We start from the raw sequence: 26,947 nt of genomic DNA, 5'->3' as shown, positions 1-26,947 counted from the left end.
CTTTCCCTGTATCACAGATAAGTCTGTATCTGCATTGTCATAATTCATACGTAGCCAGCTAAATGTAAGCTTCAAAAATTCAGTGGTCATTATTGAGAGTCATGGTTAGAAGACTAAACATAAACAAAATAGTGAAAGATAAAGGTATCTCTGAAAAAGAGGAACTGAGAAACTATAGACCTGTCTTCCTAATTCCAGTTCCTAGAATGATGCTGGAACTTATAGGCTAATACTTACAAATAAATACCTATAATGAAATTCATCTAATAAGTGTGAGAAAATGAAGAGTGACAGATAACATGGTGCTGTAAAGAGCATGTTACATGAGATGAGTCTGATTTCTTTCTGTGACAAGGTAACATGCTTTGCAGATAGGGTAGAAGCACTAAATGAGATATCTTGACTTGTGTCAGGGTTTTAACAGGTTCAGACTTCACATTCTGACAAATGACCTTGGAGAGCACAGTGCAGAATACGTTATGGATAACACTGGCTAAAAACCTGTTTGCAGAGATTAATTATCAGTGTTTCACAATCAAAACAGAAGTGTGTAGTGAGTACTGATATTCAATATTTTTCATTAGTACTCAGAAAGATGAAATACAAACCATTTATTAAATTCACTGATCAAGCTACACTGGGAGAGCATACAAGCCCAGGCAAAGTTTCAGGCTCCAGCCATTACCAAATTACAAAGTGTTGGTTACTTAAGTGAACATGGACATAGGATGGGGAACAAGTTGGTAATAGCCATTTCACAGAGGATATCTGAGGGATTTAAACAAAACGTAATCTCAGCCTGGATCAGAGGTGATATACTGTTGCAGAACAGCTGGTTGCATTTAGGGATTTGTAGGGATGAATACTGCCTCTAAGACATAGTAAGCTATTTTTTAATCTTTTTCTATTGCTGTGGTTTAAGCTAAAGCACTGCATGAAGTTTTGGGCTTTGCAATTTAAGAAGGATGCTAAATAATTGCAGGGGATCCAGAGAAAATACTGAAAGTTAAACATTGAGCTTACTTAAGTCTGGTGATGACGGAACAATTGCAAATATATAATGGATGGCTGCAAAAAAGCAGACCGTTCTAATTTGGGATCTCAGTTGTAAAAGTGAAAGTACCTTTCTACCAGCTCACATGGATGATGCAAGAAATAAAGTACTAAACAGCAGTTAAACCTTTATATAGCTTATTCACTGAGCAGGAAGAACGACATTGCTTAAACATGAGTTATTTCAGAGCTAAGCAGCCTTTTGGTTTGGAAGAAAAATAGGTATTGCTAAAATAAATATCATTAAATGGTATGAGTATTTTTTATATTTTCACAGAAGAAAAAGGGAACTAGGAATGATATATTTTCTCTCATTTTAGTCAATGGGAGCTTTATTCTGACTTACTTTTACTTTGGGACCAGTTATAAGAGAGCATTGGCCACATTTGTTTCCACAGAAATACAGTGCATTTTTACAGATGTTCAGAGAGCTGTTAATTCTGTGCAGTTTTGATTTATAACCATTTTCTAGCAAGAAAAAATATATTCCAGCTGCTCTGAATGACAAGCATCCTAATCTATGTGCATGAAATAATGCTGTGTGAAGGAAACAATCATCCTCATTTTGAATGAAATGTGTATGTGGCCCTTTGGGTGACATAGTACAGACTGAAAATATAAACAGCAGTTGAAAGTTGTGGTTACATATAAAGATGAAAGATCTGTCTAAAAATTAACATTATTTTTTCTGCCATTGCCACTGTTTACTTAAGAGACAGAACCCTGTCCTTTCCAATAGTCTGTTCCAGGTTCCCTCATGGTTTTGTGATCCAGTTTGAGACCTACTCCACCAATCTTTGGATAAAGAAGGGCAAGTAAGTGGTAGGGAGAAGACTTCCGTGATTTTCCTCCTTTTTGTGCAAAAATTGCAGCTGAACTCAGATTCCAATCTGCTGTAGGTTTGGTGAGTAAAAAAGAAAATCTTTTTCTGCAAAAACTTTCAGAAATATGTACCTGTTGTTGAAGTTTCACTTTGCTGGTATTTTTTCCTACCAGCTGCCTGGACGATAGCTAGGTTTGTGATAAGAACATGAGCCTATTATAAATAAATAGATATTCAGACAGACATACTGTGAAATGAAACATTTATTTTGATTTTCGCTTCATTTTGGACATGGCTTATGTTCTATCCATTTATGAAATGAGTCAATAGAGGCATCCTCATTACCATACCAACTACTCTCTGATGCTTTCTTGATTATATCATTTTAGACCTTACTAAAATAATACACAGAAGCTTTTCTGTTTATTCAGGTCATACCATGTTCTCAGATGAAGCAGGCTTTTTCTTTGTTCAGTTTGGAATTTTTTGGTGTTGGTTTTTTTTTTCCCCCTTCTTGTATTCGTACCAGAATAATGTATGAAATGATACAGAAATGGAAAAAAAAAACCCAAAAAACATTATTCAAAGAGAAATAATCCATTCAGTGATTTTGTTATAAGTTAAAATATACAAGTCTTAATAAGCAGAGTGGAATTTTTTTATGTTTAGTCCTGAATTGGCCTTTTTTGGGGGAAAAAAAATCTGGAAAAATTGTATTTTCTATCAATGTGTTTAAAAAAAAGGAAACATACACAGTTACAATTGATTAAGGCACATCATTTTGATAAGTTACTGTTTAAAATTCTCATATGCTTCCCAATCTGACACATTCTATTTACTCTTCTAATTTCAATTCTAATTAAAAAAATGAATTAGTCAGAATGTATGTACAGGGCATGGACAAAAAGAATTCTGAATGAACAGTAAATATGTGGCTTCATCATTATTTGGTGGATGAAAAACTGGACATGAGACAGCAATGTGTGCTTGCAGCCCAGAAAGCTGTTTGTACCCTGGGCTGCATCACAAGCAGTGTGGCCAGCAGGGCAAGGAAGGTGAATCTGCGATGCACAATGCAATTGCTCACCACCCGCTGACCAATGCCCAGCCCATCCTAAGCAGTGGTTGCTCTGCCCCAGCAAACTCCCCCCGAGCATGATGCCATATGGTCTGGAAGAGCCCTTTGGCCAGTTTGGATCAGCTGTCTTGGCTGTGCCCCCTCCCAGCGTCTTGTGCCCCTGGCAGAACATGGGAAGCTGAAAAGTCCTTGACTGGTGTAAGCACTGCTTAGCAACACCTAAAACATCAGTGTGTTATCAACATTCTTTTCATACTTACTCCAAAACACAGCACTATACCAGCTACTAGGAAGAAAACTAACTCTATCCTAGCTGAAACCAGGACACACTGGAACAGGTTTCCCAGAGATGTTGTAGATGCCCCATCCCTGGAAACACTCAAGGTCAGGTTGGACTGGGATCTGAGCAACTTCATCTAGTTGAAGAAGTCCCTGTTCGTTGCAGTAGGATTAGATGACCTTTAAAGGTCTTTTCCATCCCAATCATTCTATGATTCTATGATGATTAATTTCACTTATATCAAAAATACCCTCAAGTGTCACACCTGGTTTGGGGGGGAGGACATTGTATTTCCTGCTACATAATAACTGGTCAAGAACTCTCATGTATTGAAAGAGAATAATGAGAATGCCTCTTCAACCCTATATTCAGAGTAATTACTGAGGTTTGGAAAAACTAAAGTTTCCTGTTATCAGCCTGTGAGCACCTTGTTTTGCTTGGTCTGAGGACTTCATTTGGAAACTGCTGTTCTCAGAATAATCTCCTTGTTTCTGACTTCTTTAATGTTTGTAGAAGTGTACTGCAGTGTTAAACTAATATCTTCCACTGAAAGACTGTTTATTTGTATGACAGTTACTGTGACTGTTAAAAATTGTCCTGCCTCTCAGTCTATATAGACAGACAGGTATGTATTTGTGTTCAGATTATATAGATCTTGAACTTCTAGCAACAGTTTACAGAAATTCAATGGATAATTTAACAAAGTTTTGAAAACCCTAGAAGAACAGTGTCCTCCAGGCTAAAAGAGAAAATCATGCATGCAGATTCGCTGTTATTAAAACTAGGATTAGCAAGAGGAAACCTGTGAGCAGCAAGGACTTCTACCAACCCATCAGTATTGATGAATTCTGGAAATTAAATTGCTGTGAGAGAAAAAACAAATACATCACAGAATCATAGACTATTGTAGGTTGGAAGGAACCTCTGGCAGTCACCTAATCCAATCCTACACTCCAATTACTTATTTCAGTTTAGCCAGAATTGCTCAGGTTCTTGTACACTGAGGTTTGGATGTCTCCACAGATGGATATTCCACCATGTCTTTGGATAATCACTTCCACTGTTCGACTACCTTCACTGTGGGAAAGAACTTACACTACCTTCCCAGAAGTGGTGGACCTCTATTATAGACACCTATTGCAACTTGTCCTTCCACAGCACACCTCCAAGTAGAGAATGTCTGTCTTCTCCTGTTACATCTGTTCATTTTAGACAGCAAAATCAATCTCCCTGTCCCCCTTTCTGAAGGCTAAAGAAGGCCAGCTCTCCCAGCTTCTCCTTGTATGTCTTAAGCTCCAGCCCCCAGCCATCTTGGTAGTTTTCCAATGGACTCACTCCAGCATGTCAATGTATTTCTTGTGATGAAGAGTTTGGGCACACTGATGAACACATTACTCCAGGTGTCACGTCACAAGCACTAAACAGAGATGATGAATCAGTGTCTTTGACCTCCTGCATATGTTCTATTTAACGTAATGCAGTATCTACTTGGCTTTCTTAGCTACAGTGGCATACTGCTGATACATAGAATCATAGAATCGTCTAGGTTGGAAAACACCTTTAAGATCATCACGTCCAACCGTTAACCTAGCACTGCCATCCCACCACTAAACCATGTCCCTAAGCACCTCATCTACCTGTCTTTTAAATACCTCCAGGGATGGAGACTTGACCGCCTCCCTGGGCAGCCCATTCCAGAGCCTGACAACCCTTTCTGTGAAGAAATTTTTCCTAATGTCTAGCCTAAACCTGCCCTGTCGCAACTTCAGACCACTTCCCCTCGTCCTATCGTTCGTTACCAGGAGAAGAGGCCAGCCCCCACCTCACTACAGCCTCCTTTCAGGTAGTTGTAGAGGGTGATAAGGTCTCTCCTCGAGACCTGGTCAACTGTTCATCCAGCAGGACACCGGGTCCTTTTCTTCAAAGCTGCTGACCCTCACCCCATAGCGGAGTGTAGAGATATTCTGTCCCAGTCATGAAACTGGATATTTTGCCTCTGTCAAGGTTCATGTCAGCCTGTTTTTTCAGCCTCTTAAGAGGCTTTAGAACAGCCCTTATAGTAAAGTACACTCTGACATTGCCCAAGGTCCAAGTAAAATCTTTAAGCAACATTAGCCCTATTACCAACTGTGAGGGACACCATTATTAAATAGAAATTGTCATACTCTTCACCAGACTTTAGTTCTGGTGATCCAGCCAATTTTCCAGCCATCATACCATCCACCATATTTGTTCTGTATCTCCCAATTTCAGAATCATAGAATAGTTTGGGTTGGGAAGGACCTTTAAAGGCCACCTGCTTCAACCCTCCTGCAATGAGAATGGACATCTTCAACTCGGGATCTTCAAGATCAGGTTGCTCAGAGCCCCATTCCAACTGCCCTTGAATGTTTCCAGGGATGGGCAACCTGTTCCAGTGTTTCACCACCTTCATTGTAAAAAGATTCTTTCTTATAACTAGTCTAAATCTACCCTCTTTCAGTTTCAAAAAACAGGCCTTACTAAAAAGTCTGTCCCCTTCTTTTTTATAAGCCCCATTTAAGAACTGAAAGGCTGTAATAAGGCCTCCCTGGAGCCTTCTCTTCTCCAGGCTGAACAACCCCAACTCTCTCAGTCTTTCCTCACAGGAGAGGTGTTTCATCCCTCAGATCATTTTTGTGGCCCTCCTCTGGACCTGTTCAAACACTTCCATGTCATTCCTGTGCTGAGGGCTCCAGAGCTGGACACAGTGCTCCAAGTGAGGTCTCACCAGATGGGAGTAGAGGGGCAGAATCACCTCCCTCGACCTGCTGGCCATGCTTCTTTAGACACAAACAGCTTTCTAGGCTGCAAGAGCACATTGTCAGCTCATGTCCAGCGTTTCATCCGCCAGTACACCAAGTCCTCTGATTCTGTCATCCCCTAGCCTGGATTGATACCGGTGGCTGCCCTTACCCAGGTGCAGGACCTTGCACTTGGCCTTGTTGAACCTCATGAGGTTCACATGGGTCCACTTCTTGAGTTTGTCCAGGTCCCTCCAGATGGCATCCCATCTTTCAGGCATGTCAACCACACCAGTTAGATTGGTGTCATCTGCAAACCTGCTGAGGGTGCACTCAATCCCACTGTCCATGTCACTGATGAAGATATTAAATAGTACTGGTCCCAGACAATGAGGCTGGAAAGGTGCCCAGGGAAATAACTCACAACATTTCAAGGCCAATCTCTACCATTTTTTTAATACAGTGGCAACTGGAAGAGGATCCCAATGACTGGAAAACAGCAAACATAACACTTGTCTTCAAGAAAGAAGAGCTGTGGAACTACTGACCAGTCAGCTTCACCTTAGTGCCTGGGATGACCATTGACCAAGTCCTCCTGGAAGAAAAATCTAGGCTTTTTAAGGACAAGACAATGGCACCTAACAGCCAACATGGATTTATAAGGAGGAAATTGTACCTGAGGAAGCTGATGTCATTCCATGATGAGAAAACTTGCTCAGTGGATAAGGGGAAAGCAGGGGATGTTGCTTAACTTGACTTTAACAACACACAGAGAATGGTTTCCACAGCACTCCAATAGCCCTTGAAGCAGAGACAGAGATCCTGTGAAGAGTTTAGGGGTGTTGCCCAGTTGTGTAGGGATGGGGTGAGGAAGGCAAAGGCACAGCTGGAGCTGAACTTTGCAAGAAGAAGCACTGGGGGATGTCCAGGGGTGGTGTCCAGTGATGCTTGAGCTGTTATCTGTGGGCAGCTGCACAGCACAAACCCCAGGACTTTCTGCCCAGCCTCTCCTGCACCAGTAGCGACATCCCTGAGGGGAAGGACAGTCAGTACCTTGAGACTATAGTGCTGGGGGCAGCCAGTGAGTTGGGGGGATCATCAGATGAGGTACAAGCTCAGTTCTCATCAGTGCTTAAATAGATGCCAGCATCCAGATCCACTCCAGGATGAGCTGTGCTCAGTCTCATCCATGACACTACCATAGAACTTGCCACTGGGCTCTAGGGCCTTGGACACCTGAGGGTAGTCTTCACCAAGAGAAACTGGAGTAAAATCATAAATTATTTTAGCATTTGCTATATGTTTGATCACAAGATCTCCCACCCCACTAAGCAGCATTCTCCATTTTCCTCAGCCTTTCTTTTACTGTTAGTGTACTTATAGAAGTCCTTCTCATTGCCCTTCACATCCCTCACTAGTTTTGGCTCCAGTTGTTCTTTGGCTTTCCTAACTCCAACCCTGAAAACTCAAGTAATATTTATGCATTCCTTGGGGTAGCTCATCATTGTTTGCACATCTGTGTAAATCTTTTCACAGTACAGTTCATCCATGCCACCTCCTGCCATAAGTGCTCAACTTTCTGTATGTGTGGTTTGAGGAGCCTGTCTGTGAAGATGATGAGCTACCCTGTGCCATTTTGTCAGCAAGGGCAATCTTCCATGAGGAACTGCCAGCCATGTTCCTGAACAAGAAGAAATCTTCTCTCCTGGCATCCTGGACTGGGATTTTGCTTTTTGCCTTGCTCATATCCCACAGGATCTTAAACTCTGCAATTTCATGGTCACTGCTGCCAAGGCTACCCTATCCAGTCACATCCTGAACCACTTCTTTCTTTGTGAAGCAGCAAGCCAGCTGGCTCTTTGATCATTTACGACAAGAAGTTATCTTCAACTCATCCACAAACTTCCTGGATTGCTTGCAGTTAGCCTTATGCCCTTCCAGGAGATTTCAAGTGGTCAAAATTCCTGTAGTTACCAGGCAGGACATATGATCATGAGGTTTCTTCCAGATGTCCAGAGAATGCTTCATTCCTCTCTCTTTGGGATCAAGTGGCCTGTAACAGACATTTGTCTTGTAATACTTTTCCATAAGGTCTTGACTGACTTGTCACCCCTTTCAAGGCAAAGCTTCATTAATCCAAGTCCTTCCTTTTCTTCCAGGCCTTTCTCATCTGAAAAAACTCTGTGCATCACTGGAAGAACTCCAGTCATGTGAGCAATCCCAATGAATCACTTCAATTCCAAAGAAACTATATCTGTGCGAATGCAAAAGGAAACCGATTTTTCCAGTTTGTTTTCTGTGCTGCGTGAGTTTGTGCACAAGCACTTGAGGTGAACTCCCAGTGATACCACTTTCACAAAGAAGTGCAAGAGCTTTTTCAGTCTGGACACTTCCTCAGTGTCCTCAGTGCCTCCACTTCTCCTCTGGCTTGGGCTGCTGTCTCCTGAGAAACCAATTTAAAGGCCTCACCAGGCCAGCAAAGCTGTTCTTGCCCTGCTTAGACATGTGGATCAAAGGCCTTTTTTTTCTTTTTAATCCTACTATTTACCTAACAGTTGAAAATATATGGAATTAATTATTTCAGTAGTTGAACTAGTCTGAAATAACTACCATGCTGTTGACTAACTTTATGTCATCTGAAGCCTTTAAACACAAATGAATGCATTAAATCAAAATTGGGTAACACATATACTGTTGAACTCGATGTAGAAATCGGTGTCTAAAGTTCTATAATCTGATGAAAAACCCAAATGGCTAAGAGATCCCTCCTGACCTCTACAAACTTTCTTGCTAGGACTGTATAGAAACATTGGGGCTCTCATGTACCTGAGAAATTTTACATGGTGTTAAACTTGTGTGTTTTCTGTACACTTGTAACACATCCATAGCCTGTATTCCATTAAATTGGCTTGAATTCTTTTTGGTCATTGTGGTACTGAAATCTTTATTTGAAGGGTGAAAGGCACTAAATGAAACAAATGAACAAGCAAAAATACACCTGGAAACTGAGAAAATATTTTTCTATTATTTCTACAGGCCTTTAAAGTGTACTTTTTAGAGCATCTATATTTTAAAACTCACATGTTCAGGTAGAATTACTGATTATTTGACGTGTTGCAGAAAAGATTTTTCTAGCCACCAAATATTGTGCTTAATTTATTTTTTTTCAAAAAGATCTAAATTTGGCTTTAATATAGTACTTTGTGTCTTCCTGGAAAAAGTAAGGAAAACAAATATAACCTTTTTTAGTAATTCTTGATAGCATGAATCATGTTCTGTAACAAGCAGAAGTTAGAATGCATAGTTCTTAAAACATGACTAAGTGAAGAATAAAAGGACTCTAAATATACTAAGAAAACTAGTTTGAATTACTCTGAGACTGCAACTAAGTGTAAATTTATTATGAAACTCTCTGGGTAGTACATTGCTCTGGGGTCAATGTTAACTTATAACATGAAAGGCTAGGGCTTTTTTCAAGATTTCTTACTCAAAACAAAACTATTTACTTATTTCAGAGTCTTTGATTCAGGACACTGGGAAGTGAGAACAGTTTTAATACAGCACCTACTACAGGTTTCAGATTACACAAGAATATTCAGGTGATTTCAAAGGGAACTGCAAACACAAATGTGGTAAACCGAGTCCCTCAAATATCTGTTTCTCTTTTTCAGCACATCCAGTTTATATCCATATGTCTATGTATATATATGTTCAAAAAATGAGAGGGTGAGGGATGCATTTTTTTATTACAAGATATCTTTCACTCATTTTATTTTCTTTTACTACTTTTCTAGACTGCTTCTTGAAAATGACATATCTTCTTTTTTTCTAAACTTTGATTATTATTTTCAATTAAAATTATTTCAAACCTATTCCTATAGCCAGTGAAACTGAAGTTAGAACTGGAAGTCAGAGAACTGTGAAGGAGAAATTTGTGGCTATTGAAAGGAAATCCCTCTTAAGGAGATATTTGTAACATATAAGCACTTGCAAACTTCTGCTATAGTACATCTTGGAAAGGCTTACAGATATAGAAGAAGATGTTCTGTAGCTGAGCCAAGGCCATTTACAGCAGAAACGATAACAAATATCACAGTCTATCTTTTCTAAAAGTCATTCCTCTCTAGACTAATATTGCCATAGGTTAAAACACATTAATACAGTAGTTCATGACTGCATAATCCAGCGTGTAATCCTGAGGACATACTTTAATGGCATCCTTAGTTTTATGAGTACTTGCACTGTACTACAACTATTAAAAATGTCTGATGAAATTCTATTTTAATGTGAATAATGGACAGTATCTCAGGAAGATGTAGTAGGATAGAATGCACAAGTGCAAACTCTGCGTGTATGAAAAATAATTCTTTAGAGTGGAAATCCAGAACAGTAGGGGAAAAGTACTTTTTTCTTTAGTTAATGATTTCTAAAAATCTTCTACTTTTATAAAATCATTCTGTAAGATGTGGGCATGTGAAATTATTTAAAAATAATATATTACATTGATCTGCCCATGGTATAGCCTATAAAAATTCCTTTTGGCTAGAACATCTGATATTTTGTGTATTGCATAAACTTAATATTTTTCAGTTGATTATCATTGTATACAAATACACTTGGCAAATAGATTAGGTATTTCCATGCCCCAAACCCAGTAATTTCAGTAACTACTATACTGTGGAGAGGGAAAGTCACTTGTTCCTTCTAGACTGTTTATCAGCAAAGTTACAACAAGAAATTCCAGTCTTTTTTTTTTTTTTTTTTTTTTTTTTATCCACCTTTTGTCCTCTTTTACCATCTAAATAACAGCAAAGAGTGAGTAAAATGTTATGGTACGCATGACACAAAAATTCCTTGCACTTGTTCTTCACGAGCATCAATAAGAAGGTGGTTATCTGACCCAGGTGTAAATGTAGCTGGTAGCAGTAGGGAATGTGTCAGCCATAACCAGGATAAAGCGGCAACTGCAGTTTTTGGGATAGCTACTCTGATACACAAAGATGATGAAACCTAAGCTGTGTGTGTTGGGATCATATACCTTTGTCTGTCGATGATATGTATGATTTTTCTTTCCCTTACACTGTCACCTCTGTATTACCTAAATAACTTAACTGACCTCAAATTATTTAAAATAATTAGTTTCTGCCATGTAAACTGTGTGTCCCAACCTATATAGAAAACCCCATGCAAGACCCATACAAGAGTGGGTAAGTTAGAAGTCTGCTTTGACTTCCAGTCAAATTATTAGGGAGTATATTTGCTGTATTGTGGAGCACCAGGAAGATTATTGATCCAGCAGCAACCTGAATTCATTTATCCATGTGCTACATACAGCACAGCGCAGAGAAACAGCCTATGTCAAATGCACACATGCTGGAGGTTATTTGCCTTAGCTTTTAATGGTCATCAGGCAATACAGAATATCAAAAGATTGTCACTGACTACCATGTTTCTGCAGACAAACTGGTAGCACTGACAATATAAAGTCATGGCCTATGGGGTGTGTGTCTACTTTATACAGCTACATCCAGAAAATTGTATTTTAATTCTATTTCTGATATTGGATGAAGGATAGGGGTTTTTTCCCCTTCCTTAATCATGCATTGCATGCTTTGTTTGCTTGGGTTTCTCTTTACTTTGCTCCCTCCTTGCTATACATCTGCCGCTATGTCTTAATAAGGCAACTCTGGAGCCAAGTGAAGACAAGTTGGATTATTCTTGGAAAACACGAGGTTCTTCTCAGGTCAGTGAACTCATGCTTTTCTTTGTATTACACTTATTGACCAAATTACTCAGAGGATACTCTGATGTGAGCTCATACTTATTTATTGCATTTGTAAAGTCAATTGGCAGACCACACGTTCACATACCGTCTCCCATAAAAAAGATGAACTTGTATTGAACTGCTGTCTCATTTCTGAAGGAGTTCTTCTTTTTGTATCTGACTTGCACATGGCTTTAGGAGCAGAAGTGAGAAAGTATAAAATGAGAGACAAGCTTTATAGGCTTTCCAACTATGAAGACCAGAGCGAAGTGTCAGTCTGTGTGCAGTGTTATTCCCAGGTGCCTTTCAGAACTGCTTTGCAGAAATTGTTTCTTTGGATAGTTATAATCTAAGCTACTTACTTCTACTGGAAACCACACTGATACTCTGCCTTTGTCCCAGTAAATACATTTAATATTAGTTAAACTAGGTTTTGAAGACTAACATGACAAAATTGTTGAATTTAACAGTGGGTCTGTGTTAAAGTCCCCTCAAATCTGAGTCAGCTGCACTGGGCTTTTGATTAGGTTTGCAGCTAGTCAGATAAATAACAATGTACAAATACTGTTAACTAGGAATTATTCTTACTATGAGATGGATAATTGATAATGACAGCTATATTAAGTTGAGCCCTATTCTGATATATTCAAAACAACATAATAATGCCTATGGGGGTAAACTGACCACACATTAAAGAATAATTACGGTCCTTTAAAGTCTTTGATAAAGATGTACATTGTGTTCCTTCTCATTCATTTGGCTTTATACCTTTCTTTCTGTATTTTTCTCTTGTTATTTTTTACATGCATATTTAACACATTTTGAAGAGTAACAAAACCCACCTTCTGTACCTTGGTGATAATGATTAGGAGATCAAACAAAAATTATACAAAGATTTAGAAGAAACAGCTCACAAAAACTCTTCTTTGTGAATAAGGAGCTATAGGATTTGCTTTCAAACCTGTGCTACCTACTGAACTACCTGTATTATGTCACAATGATACATCTGATGATAAAATGTAAAAGAAAATTGATCATGAAATTTGATAATCATCCAAATTCTAAATTCCATTTATATCAAGAAGGTCTATCAAATACAATAGTCACTAAGATTTTGGTTTGTTATCACTGTCAAAGTTACTTAAAAATATAAATATTTTAATCTGGGTGACCTTAAAGATGACTTGTCAGCTACTTCCACATCTGCTATCTTTAATTCTACTGAAACTCTGGGACATTATTGGGGCCACTTACTCGTGTGATTCAGGTGATTGTAGGTTCATGTTCAGGTGACTGCAGGTTTACAACCATGAGAAATGACATCTTTCGCTTTAAACTTTTCACCTAATTGAATAGTTATTTTTAACCAATGCGAGTAAACATTTTATTTCTTTTTCTCCCAAGAGCTGAGGTGTTCCACCTGGTAATAACTGGGTTACTCTTTTTCCTTTTTAAAAACAGTCTATAGTATCATTTTTCAAAACTTGTTATGAATTGTCTTTCAAGAAAGTTGAAGTATTCCTATTCTTTTTTTGTTCTTCCAAGGGTAGCTAGGAGAGGGCATCTATGTGCACAGAAAACACAAACATCTTTCTGAAAGGTTTAAATCATGTTATTCCATTTAATTTAACATAGTTCACCATATGCCTCTGCTGAGATTACTTTTGAATGATAAAAGAACTAAAGCTTCATTTTGAAATTACTTATGTTTAAATCATTATGCTGGGAGTTAACTAAAGGGACCTGTAAAGCAAACTGAAGTTGTTGTCAGAAAAGGCCAGGCAGCAGCAGAGGAGAGCAACAAAAAATCAAACACAGTATAATGTAGCTATATGATTAAGCTTCAGACTGAAAGATTTTTGCAGTGCAGTCCTTTGCTCGTGCATAATCTATCTCCGTAGTAGTCATACTCTTTCCATACTCAGACTGTGCAAAGTTTTAAAAAAGGTGGAGGAAAGAATAGTCTAAACTTTGAAATGAGAGGGGAATTAATAGACAGTTCAGGAATTATGTACAAATTCCAGTCTAAATTGCAATTACATTAAAAAAAAAAAATCAAAACCAAAATAACCCAGACACTAGATGGTGAAACCCGTCTTTTAGAAGTAGAGTTATGACTTTATGAATGTAATAATGAGTTTGTTCTTATTTTCTTTGTAGCAATTTGATTTTCTGTGTTACAGGTGTGTAAAATTCAGAGTGATTTTTGTCTTAGTGATATTCAAAATATAGGGTTAAGGTAACTGGTCTTTGATGTAATGCCCTTCATATTACAATCCTTAGTACTGATGTTATAGCAATGAACGTATGAATATATAGTTTTATGCAAATATTTGGCTACATAACTGATTTTCAGGAACTGGGTAATTTGCTATCAGTTTCTAAAAAAGTGAAGGTTTTTTAGTTGCTGATTTTCCACGCCAACTGTCTGCAAAAGGCTAAGATATACCAAATAAAATCTGTGGAAAAAATTAACCTACAAACAGAATCAATGAATAATAGGAATGTTGGTTGAAAAGGACTCCAGCAGGCCATCTAGCCCAGCCTCCAATCCAAGCTGCTCTTGCCAGTATTGTTTTAAGTCAGTCATAAATTTTTACATCTGGCACTTGAAAACTTCTCAAGGGTGTCATAACATTTTTGGCAATCTCATTGCACTGTATGAGCTTTATAATGAAAACAACTTTCTGATGTTCAACCTGAACTTCCCAAGATGCAACTTTTTGCTCTTGCTTCATGTTGAATTGTCAGAAACTAGTCAGAACATTTTAGCTCAATTGTCTTTGTAACAGTTTTATAGACATATGTGTGGAACTAAGGGCTGTGGAGATGAACCTGTATGCCAGGTTGTGTTGCAGGTGATCACTAACTTGTGACTCAATGAGTCTGAAGATGATACCCTGAGCACAATTTCAAAAAGGGAATTTCTCCCATTGGCTAGGTATTCAGTGGGAAAGCCAGTGGCAAAACCATTATGTAGTGAGTTAATCTTAAAGATACATTGAAAAAAATAACAAGAATTGTTTGAAGGAGTTTCTTGTGATCCTGTTAGATGTCCTACAGGAAAATAGAGGAGGCTTTAAATATTATTTAGGAAAGGTGATACAGGTAGTCTAGATCTTTCTTCATGTTATCTTAAAATACATGACAGACTTAAACAAATCAAATATTGGAGGTCTCAGAAACTTTACAGAAACTAGATCAGGCTGCTCAGAGCCCCATCCAACCTGGCCTTAAATGTTTCCAGGGATGGGGCCTCTGCAACCTCCCTGGGCAACCCCTTCCAGTGTTTCACCATCCTCATTGTAAAGAATTTCTTCCTTATATCCAGTCTAAACCTACCCTGGACTAGTTTAAAACCATTACCCCTTGTCCTGTCACAGCTGGCCCTACTAAAAAGATTTCCGCCATCTTGCCTACAGGCTCCCTTTAACTACTGAAAGGCCTCAATCAGGTCTCCCTGCAGCCTTCTCTTCTCCAGGCTGAACAAGCCCAACTCTCTCAGCCTGTCCTCATAGGAGAGGTGCTCCAGCCCCCGGATCATTTTTGTAGTCCTCCTCTGGACCTAAACAAGTCCTACTTGTGCTGAGGGCTCCAGAGCTGAACGCAGTACTCCAGGTGGGGTCTCATCAGAGCAGAGTAGAGGGTCAGAATCACCTCCCTCGACCTGCCATCCTATTGCAGCCCAGGGTAGGGTTGGCCTTCTGGGCTGCCAGCGCACATTGCCGGCTCATGTTCAGCTTTTCATCCATCACTCCCCCCAGGTCCCTCTCAGCAGGGCTGCTCTCTAATCCCTTCATCCCCCAGGCTGTATTGATACCAGGGGTTGCTCTGACCCAGGTGCAGGACTTTGTACTTGGCCTCATTGAACCTCATGAGGTTCACACAGGCACACCTCTCCAGCCTGTCCAGGTCTCTTTGGATGACATCTCAGCCTTCTCATGTGTCAACCGCACCACTCAGCTTGGTGTCATCTGCAAGCTTGCTGAGGGTGCACTCAATCTCATTGACTATGTCATTGAGGAATTTATTAAACATTACTGTTCCCAGTATATGTTTTATTTCATTCTTTTTCTGAGACAAGAAGAAAGGCGTTCCCAGCTTGAAGAGTATATTTTTCATTTGGATTCTGAAACTACTTGACAAACAAAAGCTTATTGCAGAAATTTTAATTGCATATGACAAAATTATTTCAGTCTCTGCCTCAAATCAGTATGAAAGTGGAACCATTGAAAGTCAACAAATCTTGAAAGTATTGTGTGTATTGCACTATTTTTCACTAACCTTGCATTTTTAGCACTGGATGATACTCTGTTGGCCAGGCAGACTAAGTTGATTTACCTTCTTGGGCTCCCAGGACAGAAGCTGAAAATCTTTCAGCTAATATTACTCTCCCATAGTTCCCCAGTGATTTCTTTCAACTCTCCACTCCTGGGATCTTCTTCGTTCTACTGGAAAAAGTGTTAGTGCATAATAAGAAATGGGAGCAAATATGGTTTAACATACGCTTTTATTCATAAGTTACTTTTACTTGACTTAATTTCCCTGCCTTGTTTCATTACTCAGACACATAAATACTTAGTGGAGGTGAAAGAGATACTGCCTTGGAGCATGAACAAGCAACTGTGAGGGAAAGGATGGCAGTACCTCATGATGAATTAATGGCTTTACAAAATCATGACTTCAGTTCACTCATTTTACATGTCATAAACATGTGCCAAGAAGACACATAGTTCAAGAACACCACAGCATACAGTATTTGAATTTGTTTTCTCCCACCCCTTGGAAATTAGAGTCATAATCAGAAGACCTTTTTTAAAGAACAGGTGCGATTTCTGCAGAACATTTTGAGTCATCCCCTACAAAGAAATTAATGTGAGGTTTTTATAAATGCAGTTTGCAAAGAAAAGTCATTCTTGCATATTTTGTACATGTAGGTTCATATTTCAAGAAAATTGTCAATTTAATCAAATGGGGTTTTCTTTTATTATTTATGTATTTTATTAATGTCTTAAAATATCTTAAAAATACTTAATGTGGAAAAGGTTTCTTCCTTCCCATTTTGACACGTGGATTCACTATTATTGCTGTTCTATGCCCTCCCCCCCCCTCCATGTTTCTTGTAAAAACACAAGACCTTGCAGAAACAAGAAAATAAAGAGAACAGAAAAGAAATTATTAACTGAAGTGTGGCACAGATATTTGCTCCCTAAGTAACTTTCTGTTCATTTATCTCTGATTCTCAAAAGAGATTAATGCAAAGGAATTAGAGCTTTGATCACCATTCATCTTTCTCCCCCCCTGCTTCTCTCCCTTTTTTGACTTCTTACAGTTGCTTATCTAGGAGAGCAACACAGTTTGTTCCCATAGGAACCATCCAACTACATCTCTCTAGCACAAGAATTTCCAGAAAAAGCTGCTACTTTCCAAAGCAGATAAACAATTTTTCTGTGCATAAAACCAGCATGATAAAAGAATAATTTTCACACTGCTTTGGGCTACGGTCAGTATTCCAGACTTTTTGAAAAATACGCTTGTAAATCCTTGAAATACCTGGCTTTTCAATGCAAGATGAAAAAGCTATTACACGGGTCTATATCTCATGCAATAGATATTAGTGGACACAGCTCACAGCTCTTTAAATCCAACGTTGCAACCTTAAAAAAAATATATATTTCTCTGACATACATTTTTTCTTCTGCAAGTCATGAAATTTTACGTGAACAGGCTTGTTCTTAAGACAAGGTAAAGTTTGAAAATTATTTATGACAATGTAATATGAAATTGCTTGGACATCCTAGTAAGATGTAACTAGAAAGAGCAATTCATGTCTCCGGTGAAATAAAACAGGGTAAAAAATTTTGTTGTACTTAAGCATTACTTTGCAGATAAATTCTAAAGAAATTATGGCAAAATGGTTTTATTCATTAAATATTTTTAAAAGAAATAATCTCTGACTTCTGATTTCACTGTAATTTCACAACTGGTATCTCTGTTCTCCAATATGTTCTATTTCCTACTAATTTTTCTTCATCCATATGCGTGCAGCTAAAAATTTTGATGAGTTCTACTATCTTTAATGGTCAGTATTGGTAGGAATATCCTCTTGATCTTAAGAGGTGCCTCTGATCATTAACCTTTCTGTCTCATAACACCAGAAAGAGAGAATTACTCTCATCAACACTATAAAAATGCAAGGAGTAATGATCCAGTATTTAGGTGTAACTTTGCTGTTATAATCTAGCATTTATCTCAGTGACAGAAACCAGTGTAATCATCTCTATAGAGATAACAGGTTTTCTATTTGGCTTTTCAGTTCAGGCAGAAACAGAAAGCTAGCAAACATTTTTTATAGAAAGATGCTTGGAAAGGTTAATAGGAAAGGCTTTTTTCAGAGATGTCTGAAGAAGGGGAACATCAGTGAGCTGTGATACTTAGGATTACTCCTGTGAAAAAGTCTGAGTGTAAATATAAGCCATACTGAATGACATCAAATATTCATCTGCTCTGTTTCTGATAGTAGATTACAGTGAATATTTAGAGAAAAATTCTAAAACCTGTTGTGTGTATAGAGTGATTTTGCCTTTTCCACTCCCTACCTGTTTTTGGCCATCTAAAGTTTAGTGCCTCACTCCCTTTAACTTCATCCAGACTGTTGCATCTAACCATTTTATCCTTCACAAAGTTGCCTAGTCTCTTTTCTGAAATACTTATATATTTTTGGTTTCCATGACATTGTATGACAATTAGTTTTGCAATGTATTTATGCATGATGAGAAAATATAGTTGTCAGTGTTTTCTCTAACTGATAGTTTCAGGGACTTTTCCTTGTTTTGCCTTCTGATGAGCAAGAGTACAGGAGATTTTTAGCAGCATGGTATTCATCAACAAAAAGGACATACTGTTAAGGATTTTGTGTATTTTAGGATACACAGTGTCTAAAAAAAAAGCACACAAACCATCAGTAGTGTCTGGGTAGACTCGTAGTAGTGATGTAGGACAGTTTGTCGTGGCATGTTTTTTTCAAACCGTTCTACAGCATTCTTTACCCTAAGAAAACCTTGTGAAGGCTGCCATGCAACATCCAGTCATTTTGAATAAGGTTAAAAAGCATGAATATGAAATATTTCTCCATGTAGTCCAACACTGTTACCTCTTTTATTTCCTTGGATATGTAACAACACTGTCCAAAAATACTTGAAGCACAACCATGTGATTGTCTCTGCTGAAGAAGTAGTGATTGTGTGATCAAGGAGATTGAACACTTTCTCATCCTTATGTGGAGTCTCCAGATAAACCTACCAATTTCTGATGGCTGTAGCAGTTTTACCACCAGAACTGATACTGCATGTTCAGCTACTCTGAGAAGACCCAGTGATTTCACAGAATCACAGAATGGCAAGTGACCTCGGGAGATCATCTAGTCAAAACCTCCTAAAGCAGGTTCACCTACATGAGACTGCACAGGACATCCAGGCAGTGTTTGAATATCTCCGGAGAAGGAGCCTCTACAACCCCCCTGGGCAGCCTGTTCCAGTGCTCTGTCACCCTCAAAGTAAAGTTCTTCCTCATATTCAACTGGAACTCAATATGTTTCTGTTTGTGCCCGTTGCCCCTTGTCCTGTTGCTGGACACCACTGAGAAGAGTGGTCCTTCCTTGTGACATCCACCCTTAAGATGTTTGTACATATTGATGAGATCTGCTCTCAGTCTTCTCTTCTTCAGGCTAAACAAGCCCAGCTCCCTCAGCCTTTCCTCATAGGAGAGATGCTCCTGTCCCCTCATCATCTTGGTAGCTGGACTCTCTCTAGGACTTCCTCATCCATCTCGAACTGGGGAGCCCAGAACTGGATGCAATATTCCAGGTGAGGTCTCACCAGGGCAGAGTAGAGGGGGAGGATAGCCTCCCTTGACCTGTTGGCCACACTTATCTTAATGCACCCCAGGATGCCATCGGACTATTTCACTAGAGAACAAGGTCTTCTGATGCCTAATATGTCATCAGCTAAAAGAGATGTTTGGTCTTACTATATACAGTCATATAACATCTCACTACTCTTTAACAAATACCACAGTCAACAACAGAACACTTGTCTTCACACAAACTAAAAGCCTATTTTTTCATTAATGTGATTCATGAATCTTCCAGCTTAAGTATTTAGTGCTTGAAAAGAAATTTAAAAATCAGAGGCTAAATATGGAAGAATGTTTAGCATGACTTGACACTTACTACTTGTTGTGATTCATGACAAAACAATTGCCAAGCTAACTTGAAGCCATTTCAGCTGAAATGCAGAGACCACTGAGGACTACATCTTGTTTTTCTCACTAACTGGCAGTGTCAGGCATCATAGCAAACTGGCTGTACATAATGGCCAGATTGCTATTAGGTAAAGCAAACACTGACCCAAATGCCTTTTATTCTTTTTTTATTTTTCTTTTCTGTTTCCATCTATTCAGACATTTAATTTCAAAGGGCATGCCAGAGAAATTACCAGACTTACTGACAAAATGAATTAGAGAAATTAATTGGTGAACTTTCCAGCTTTTTCTTGATTTTTATAAGCATATATATGTACTCACTCCTCTGGTGTACAAAAAAAAAAAGTGAATATTTGCTTTATTTTGAGATTTGCAGTTTCCAGTTACTCACAGGTTTTTGGGTTGCATGAAAGATCTTTTTCAAGGTGATTTGCTATCTGCAAATATTTGAAAGGAAAACCTGTTCAAATTAGTCTGCCAAAATAAAAAATTTCTACACTTCTGTATGGAATAAATGATCATGAAACAATTTTAAGGTGAAGACTACTGAAATTTTAATTAAAATGCAATCTATTTTTTTTCCTTAATTACTTAGACAAAATCATTAGGAGCTGGATTGGCAAAAACCTTCATACACAAATTGATGCAGTAGTAAGTTTTTATAAAAATCAAACCTTGATAATTAAGGAGGAAACAGCTTAATAACTCATTTTTTTATAATTATATCTTATCCTACTATTCCTTTCTTTGTTTATTCTTGGATACCCAGTTCCTTCTAGAGTTGAGGGACTAGGAGATACTCATCTGTAGTAACACTACTGAATTTTTCATTGTAAAATACATTTCAAAATTATTTTTTATAGTTTATCCAACTTAGTAATGACAAAATCATTACAGCATGATGATGATAGTTATAAAAATATGTAAGAAAGAAACTTTAAACAGTAATTTTTATCAATAAATGTGTTAGCTGTATAAAACACATAGTTGAGGTATGCTTAGTCATTCATTTAGCAGGGCTATCTTTCTGTTTCAAAAGCTTTCCTCTAATCCTTGACTCTTTGTAGAAGAACACAGAAATCAATATTAATTCCGTCTGTGACTAAGTGGGAAGTAAACCTGCTGCTTATTTTCATCTATCTGAACATGACCTATAACTCTCTGCAAGTATAGAAGAAACCTTTAAAGGTGGGAATTGGACAGTACAGAGTTATTGGGAAGTGTATGGTGAGGGACAACTTCTTTCTATACCCACTTGTGGTATTTGAAACTGATGTCTTGGTAAATGCAAACTGAATTGGCAGCAGTTGACGGGGAGAGTGAAAAGAAATTAAAATTATTTTCCTCCATTGGAACTGAAACAACACACGTTGTAAACAGTTGCTTGTTTCAAATGTATTTTTTAATGAACCTATGTAATTAGAAGCATTAAATCATTGTTACTTGAAGGAGTTTGGTATTAAGGGACCATGTGCAGTGAGGCTTGCTTTAAGCAAATATGTGTGATTCGGAAGTAGAACATATATACAGGATTCAGGCCAGGTATTGATACCCTGTATCATGTTTCTCTAGTTTATCTTATTGCATGACTACTCACGGTTCCCAGAAGAGAATTGTATCATAAGTTAAGTGTAGAATCCTCTTTCTTTATTTACTGAATATTTAATTGATATTTCAATTAGTCAGTTAGTTATGGTTTCCTTATCATTGTACTAATGTTTCCATTCTGTTAATATACAGAAATTTTTAAGATGTCACATATCACTTGGTTTGCTTGTAACATTTTAGATTAAAACTGAAATTATTTAGAAGAACATTTATTATAATTATTGCTGCTGTTTGGTAACATTTTGTGTCTCATTCTTTTTGGATGGTGAAGCTCTGTGACTCATTGTCATGAGTTGTTAAAACCTCAGTGCTCAAGACTTCTGTTGTTCAACAAGCTCTACATCTGCCATCACAAAATTAATGTGTGTCCATATAAGCCTAGTGTACACATCATGATGAGGTCATTATGGAGTTAGGGAGGAGATTTTGACAACAGATAAATGGAATCATTAGTTGCTCAGCAGCATGGTCTCAGATTTATTTGAGTATAAAGAAACCTTACATTTTAAATTGGATTTCTTGGCAGCACCCATTTCAAAATTTAACAAAAAATATGCTGACAGTCCTAATGAATTTTATTCAAATTACCAATGTAACCAGTAGGTTGAAATATGTACTAAAATTACACAGGTGTAATTACAAAGCTACTGTGTTATATAGTTAAAGAACAGTGTCTGAGAAGACAAGCTGCACAGATTTGCATAGTAGTCTGTAAATCTGTTTCATCAAAGCAGCAAATATCATTCAGATTATCAGATTTACCATCTATTTGTGTAAGCAGAAAGCTAAAAGATAATTTTAAATATCAAAGAGTAGTAATGAGATAGCAAGGAAAGAAACTGCAGTTAATGTATTATAAGGAGAAAAGTAGCCATGGTCATTTTTTCTCTAGAGAAAAAATTAAAAAGAGTGTTACAGAGTATTTTTATTGAATAATGTAGAAGAAATTAAATTACTGTATCTTAATACCATAAATTTATCATAAAGTAGCCAAAAGAGAGAAATTGCACAGCTTGCTTTCCTCATGGTTCTCATCATTCTGAAATACTCCAAAATAAACTTCTCTCAGTAAACATTAAATATAAACATTTAAATCTTTATTACAAATAAAGTAAATGGTATATCTCTATTGTCTATACTCTCTATTCCAGGGAAATTAACAAAATTTATGATTTCCCAGCTCTGATAGAAGATTACAAGTAGTCTACTACTACAGAAGACTGAATGAAATAGTACTGCATTCATACTTTGCTCCTTAAAGAGTAATTTAATCTTCCTCCATAATATTCTATTCATTTTTTTATTTTTTTAACAGAATTTCCTCAGCCTGGAACATTTAGCACAAAATTCAAGCTCTTTAGGGAAAAAAAAAACCAAACAGATAAATAGGTCCTGGACTAGAAAAAAAATTGGAAATTTTAAACTTGAATTTTAAATTACTTAATTATGTGAAATAAGGAACATTGTTCATGGGGAAGTAATATTTGGATAAGCAAATAGCAGTTTTCCTATAGTCATATTATTTGCTCTTTTATTTTATTTTCCTGCATAAGCTGGTTTCCAAGACCAGATAGTATGTCTTAGGTCTGTTTAGCATTAATCCAGTCAGTCACACCGTTATCAACATTTGATGTGAATAAGCTTCTTTGTATTCAGGCAAACTACCATGGGAATGGATGAATCATGAAATGATGGCTAACAGCAAAGACTGCAAATATACAAGCTGAAATATCTTCCCTTTGTTTGTGTATATAGTATCTCATAATGTAACATTACTATTACAGTCCTACTTTAGATATATAATATATAAATTCTTAATATGGCATTTAAGTACTGCCACTAAGTACTCTATGAAAAGACAAAATAATATGTGCTTTATGTTTATAAAAATGCAGATGTAATCACAATTCCACCGAAACACCTGTCTGAAAAGTGTCTCTTGGGCAAAAGAATAGACTTAGCAACATCCTTCATGTAATCTAAGCAATGGCCTAATACTCAGTTGGGATCAAGAGTATTCACTTTTTTAAGTTAATCTCCTAGTCAACCCACCTACTTTACTGTGGGTCATGTCACAGAATGATCCTGGTGAACACGCACTGGAGTCCTTTTAACCAGACTGGAGGAGTTCATTTTTTTCACTCCAACTGCTGTTGGACATTCAGTACAGAAAAGCACTTCTGAAGACTCCACTCTGCCTCATTCCTTACAAATGTAAAATTAGCCTTGCTTTATTGGAACAACAATTGTTTTCTCTGACCATCTGACAGACCATGTGTTGCCCGTGGTGTTACACATCAGAACTGCTGCACCAGGTCCTGAACAGAACTGATGTCTCCTGAGTAACAACTTCGTTTGGATATATTTGTCTATTTGTCTGCCTGACAGTATATTTGTCTGTTGTCTATGTAAAATTCAAAGGGTATTCAGAATAAATAAATCAGTTTTTCATCTTGCCTTCTCTTTTTAAGCTGTCCTGACTACTCATGACTGGTGGCACAATCCCTTTCCCTCTGTGAACTGAATGCTCCTGGGCCTGGAAGGGGTACAGATGTCTGTCTTTCTCAGGAACCATGACCGTTTGGGTTTTTTTACAGATCATAGACTCATAGAATCAGAAACAAATGCATTGTGCAGAGCTGAAGATGCTAAAATTCTTTTTTTTTTCCTTGCCTTTGTGCATTTATGTTTCGTATGTTTAACAAGGTAAGTGTAAAGGGTATCACAATGAAAACTCGCATAGCATGTGGCCTACTTAGCATGATAAAATACTACAGAAGCTTCCATATTTGCTATTACAATTTGTGGCATGGCCAAGGATCAGTTAGAGATCCACATTGTGTTTTTTCATGATAAAAGCCACATAAAATGGCTACTCCAATATAAAAAAATGAAGTTCTAATAAACAGTGCAGGAGTTATGTGCTTATCGAACATACATAGTGCCTATATTGGAAAAAAGACCACAATAACCTTCATTTGACATAGGATTCTAGAAAATCTTGAGGTGGATGTTGAAAGACAACAGTAACGACTTAAGTGGAGAAAAACGAAAGTTGGCAAAAACAAACCTAGATTTTGTGTAAAACAAGTCATAACAGACAAATCTGATATTATTCAAAAAAAAAGGTAACTGAATTCTGAGACAAAGTTAATGGAGCTGACCAAATTGCCTTGATTTACACAAAACAATTTCCAGTGGTCCCACAAGAAATTTTCTGTAGTTTTTAGTTTAAGAACTGTAAAGTGAGAACTTGCTGTGGGTTAAAATGAAAGGGAATTTATCAAGACGCAGGAAGGTTAAGAGTTGTCAGGGGAGCAGTTATTAAAAATGATCTTGTTTAATGCTTTAATAGAACCTGATGTTAGCAAAATCCATAATTATGCAAAGTTTTGGCAGATTGGTAATGTATTAAAGAAGGCCACATCAAATACAAGAATTAGGGTATTTTATCATATTATCATATGTATCATATTTTTCATGCATTGTCATATTCCATTTTACTAGTGCTACTTCAAAAGAAAACTCCTGCACAGAAGTGGCTAGTAAAAGATTTTCCTCAAAGCTTGGGACTCCACAAATTAAGGTAGAAGAGATAGATAGGAACCTATATGTATGTACAGTCACAGAATGATTACCCCAAGTGTGGACATGGTGAAAGAGGTCCCTTTTCTATGATAACAACAGCATAAATTTTGGATATATCATTTTCTTCTAGTACTCTTTTAAATCTTTTATGAATTAATTGCAACCAAGTTGCTCTCTTGAAAAACAAAAACAAAACCAAAAAACCAACTAAAATGTAAGGAGTTATTCTACAATTCTAAAAAGACATTCTGGAAAGAAACATTTTATGCACCTTTATTAAGAATAGTTGACTTTTGCTATCAAGCTGACTTTTTCTTTATTTGCATGCCTAGGAAATTTATTATGGAAATACGTATTTTAAAGGTGAAAATCTAGTTCCAAGCAAATATACTTATTTTAGCATAGTAGATATGCAACTGAATGAAATTGTTCCTATCTGTGTGTAGCAGTTCACAAATTAATGTAAAGTCTTTTCATTTTTACTATTATCATACATTTACCTGTGTTTTCATTTCAGCAAAAATGAAAGTCTTGGTAAATGAAAAACTTGTCAGCCAAGGAAATAGTTCAAAATTACAGGTTTACATCTATTTTTTTGGGGAACTGCATTTTTTTCTTTCACTTTCTACAGATTGGACTCTATACAGCACACTTAACACAATTAACTTTTGGAACTGGCTTCATTTTGCTTCTGCAAGCTTTGATGATAAAAGCTGAAGATTGCGAAGTTGTTTCAGATAACTAGTCTTTCTATTTGCAGTGTCTGGCCGATTGGAGCCCTTTCTCCTGGTGATAAGCATCAGTAGCCCATGCTGTTTTCCTTGCCTTGCTAGAGCCCAAATCCATAATGTCTTGGATGTACTTTGAGCAATTTGAGAGAATATCCTGAGCACAAGGAGTGAATTCACTCTTTGCTGGCTTGGGTTTGAGTTTTTGGTTGGGTTGGGTTAGGTTTTGTTTTGGTTTTGGGGAGAATGCTATAGGGGGGGCTTAATTCCAGCAAAAGTTAATGACCAATAAGAAAAAAAAAATCATTAAGCCATATGACACCTTTATAAAAGAATAGTTTTCAGATACGTAGTTGAAAACTTTTGATTTCTTTCCCTGAGCTTGTATTTACTTTAATTAAAAACTTCTTGTGAGAGTTTCTCTTTTCTAAACAACTTTTTTCCTTCTATTTAATAGGAAATGTCTTGTGGATTTGTATTTTTTTTATGAGGTACATTGTATGTTAATGAAGAGTGAATCTGTGGCTCTATTGGAATGCTTTGTTCAGAATTTAATAAGTATCACATGTTAAAGGCATAATGATTAGTGCCTTCATCTTGAGCAGTAATGTTGCTTTTCCAATTAGGAATTATCCAGTTATTCCTCATTAAGCTTTTTTTTTATTTCTCATGTGATGCCATTGTTTGTACAACCTGATTTTTACCTCAGAACTATTCTATATGTGGCTGCACCTCAATAAGAGAAATTCATACTTTGAAAGCCATAAAATCTTTTCCTTCCTTTCTTTTTCTTCCTTTTTTTCTCTCCTTTCCTGCTTCATCTTTAGCTATTATAGGGGTAAAAAATGAAAAGACAAAAATATAAACATTTTTAAAACACTTTGCAAAACATATAAACGTAAACTGATCAGCACATCCAGTGAATAAATACAATTAATTTGGACACATGATATATTTTGATGCATAAATTTTATTTATGTAGTGGAGGATTTTCTCCATGT

Source organism: Egretta garzetta, unplaced genomic scaffold, assembly GCF_000687185.1.
Source record: "Egretta garzetta isolate BGI_Z169 unplaced genomic scaffold, ASM68718v1 scaffold22, whole genome shotgun sequence".
In the NCBI taxonomy this organism is placed as follows: domain Eukaryota; kingdom Metazoa; phylum Chordata; class Aves; order Pelecaniformes; family Ardeidae; genus Egretta; species Egretta garzetta.
This window is presented reverse-complemented; position numbering follows the sequence as displayed.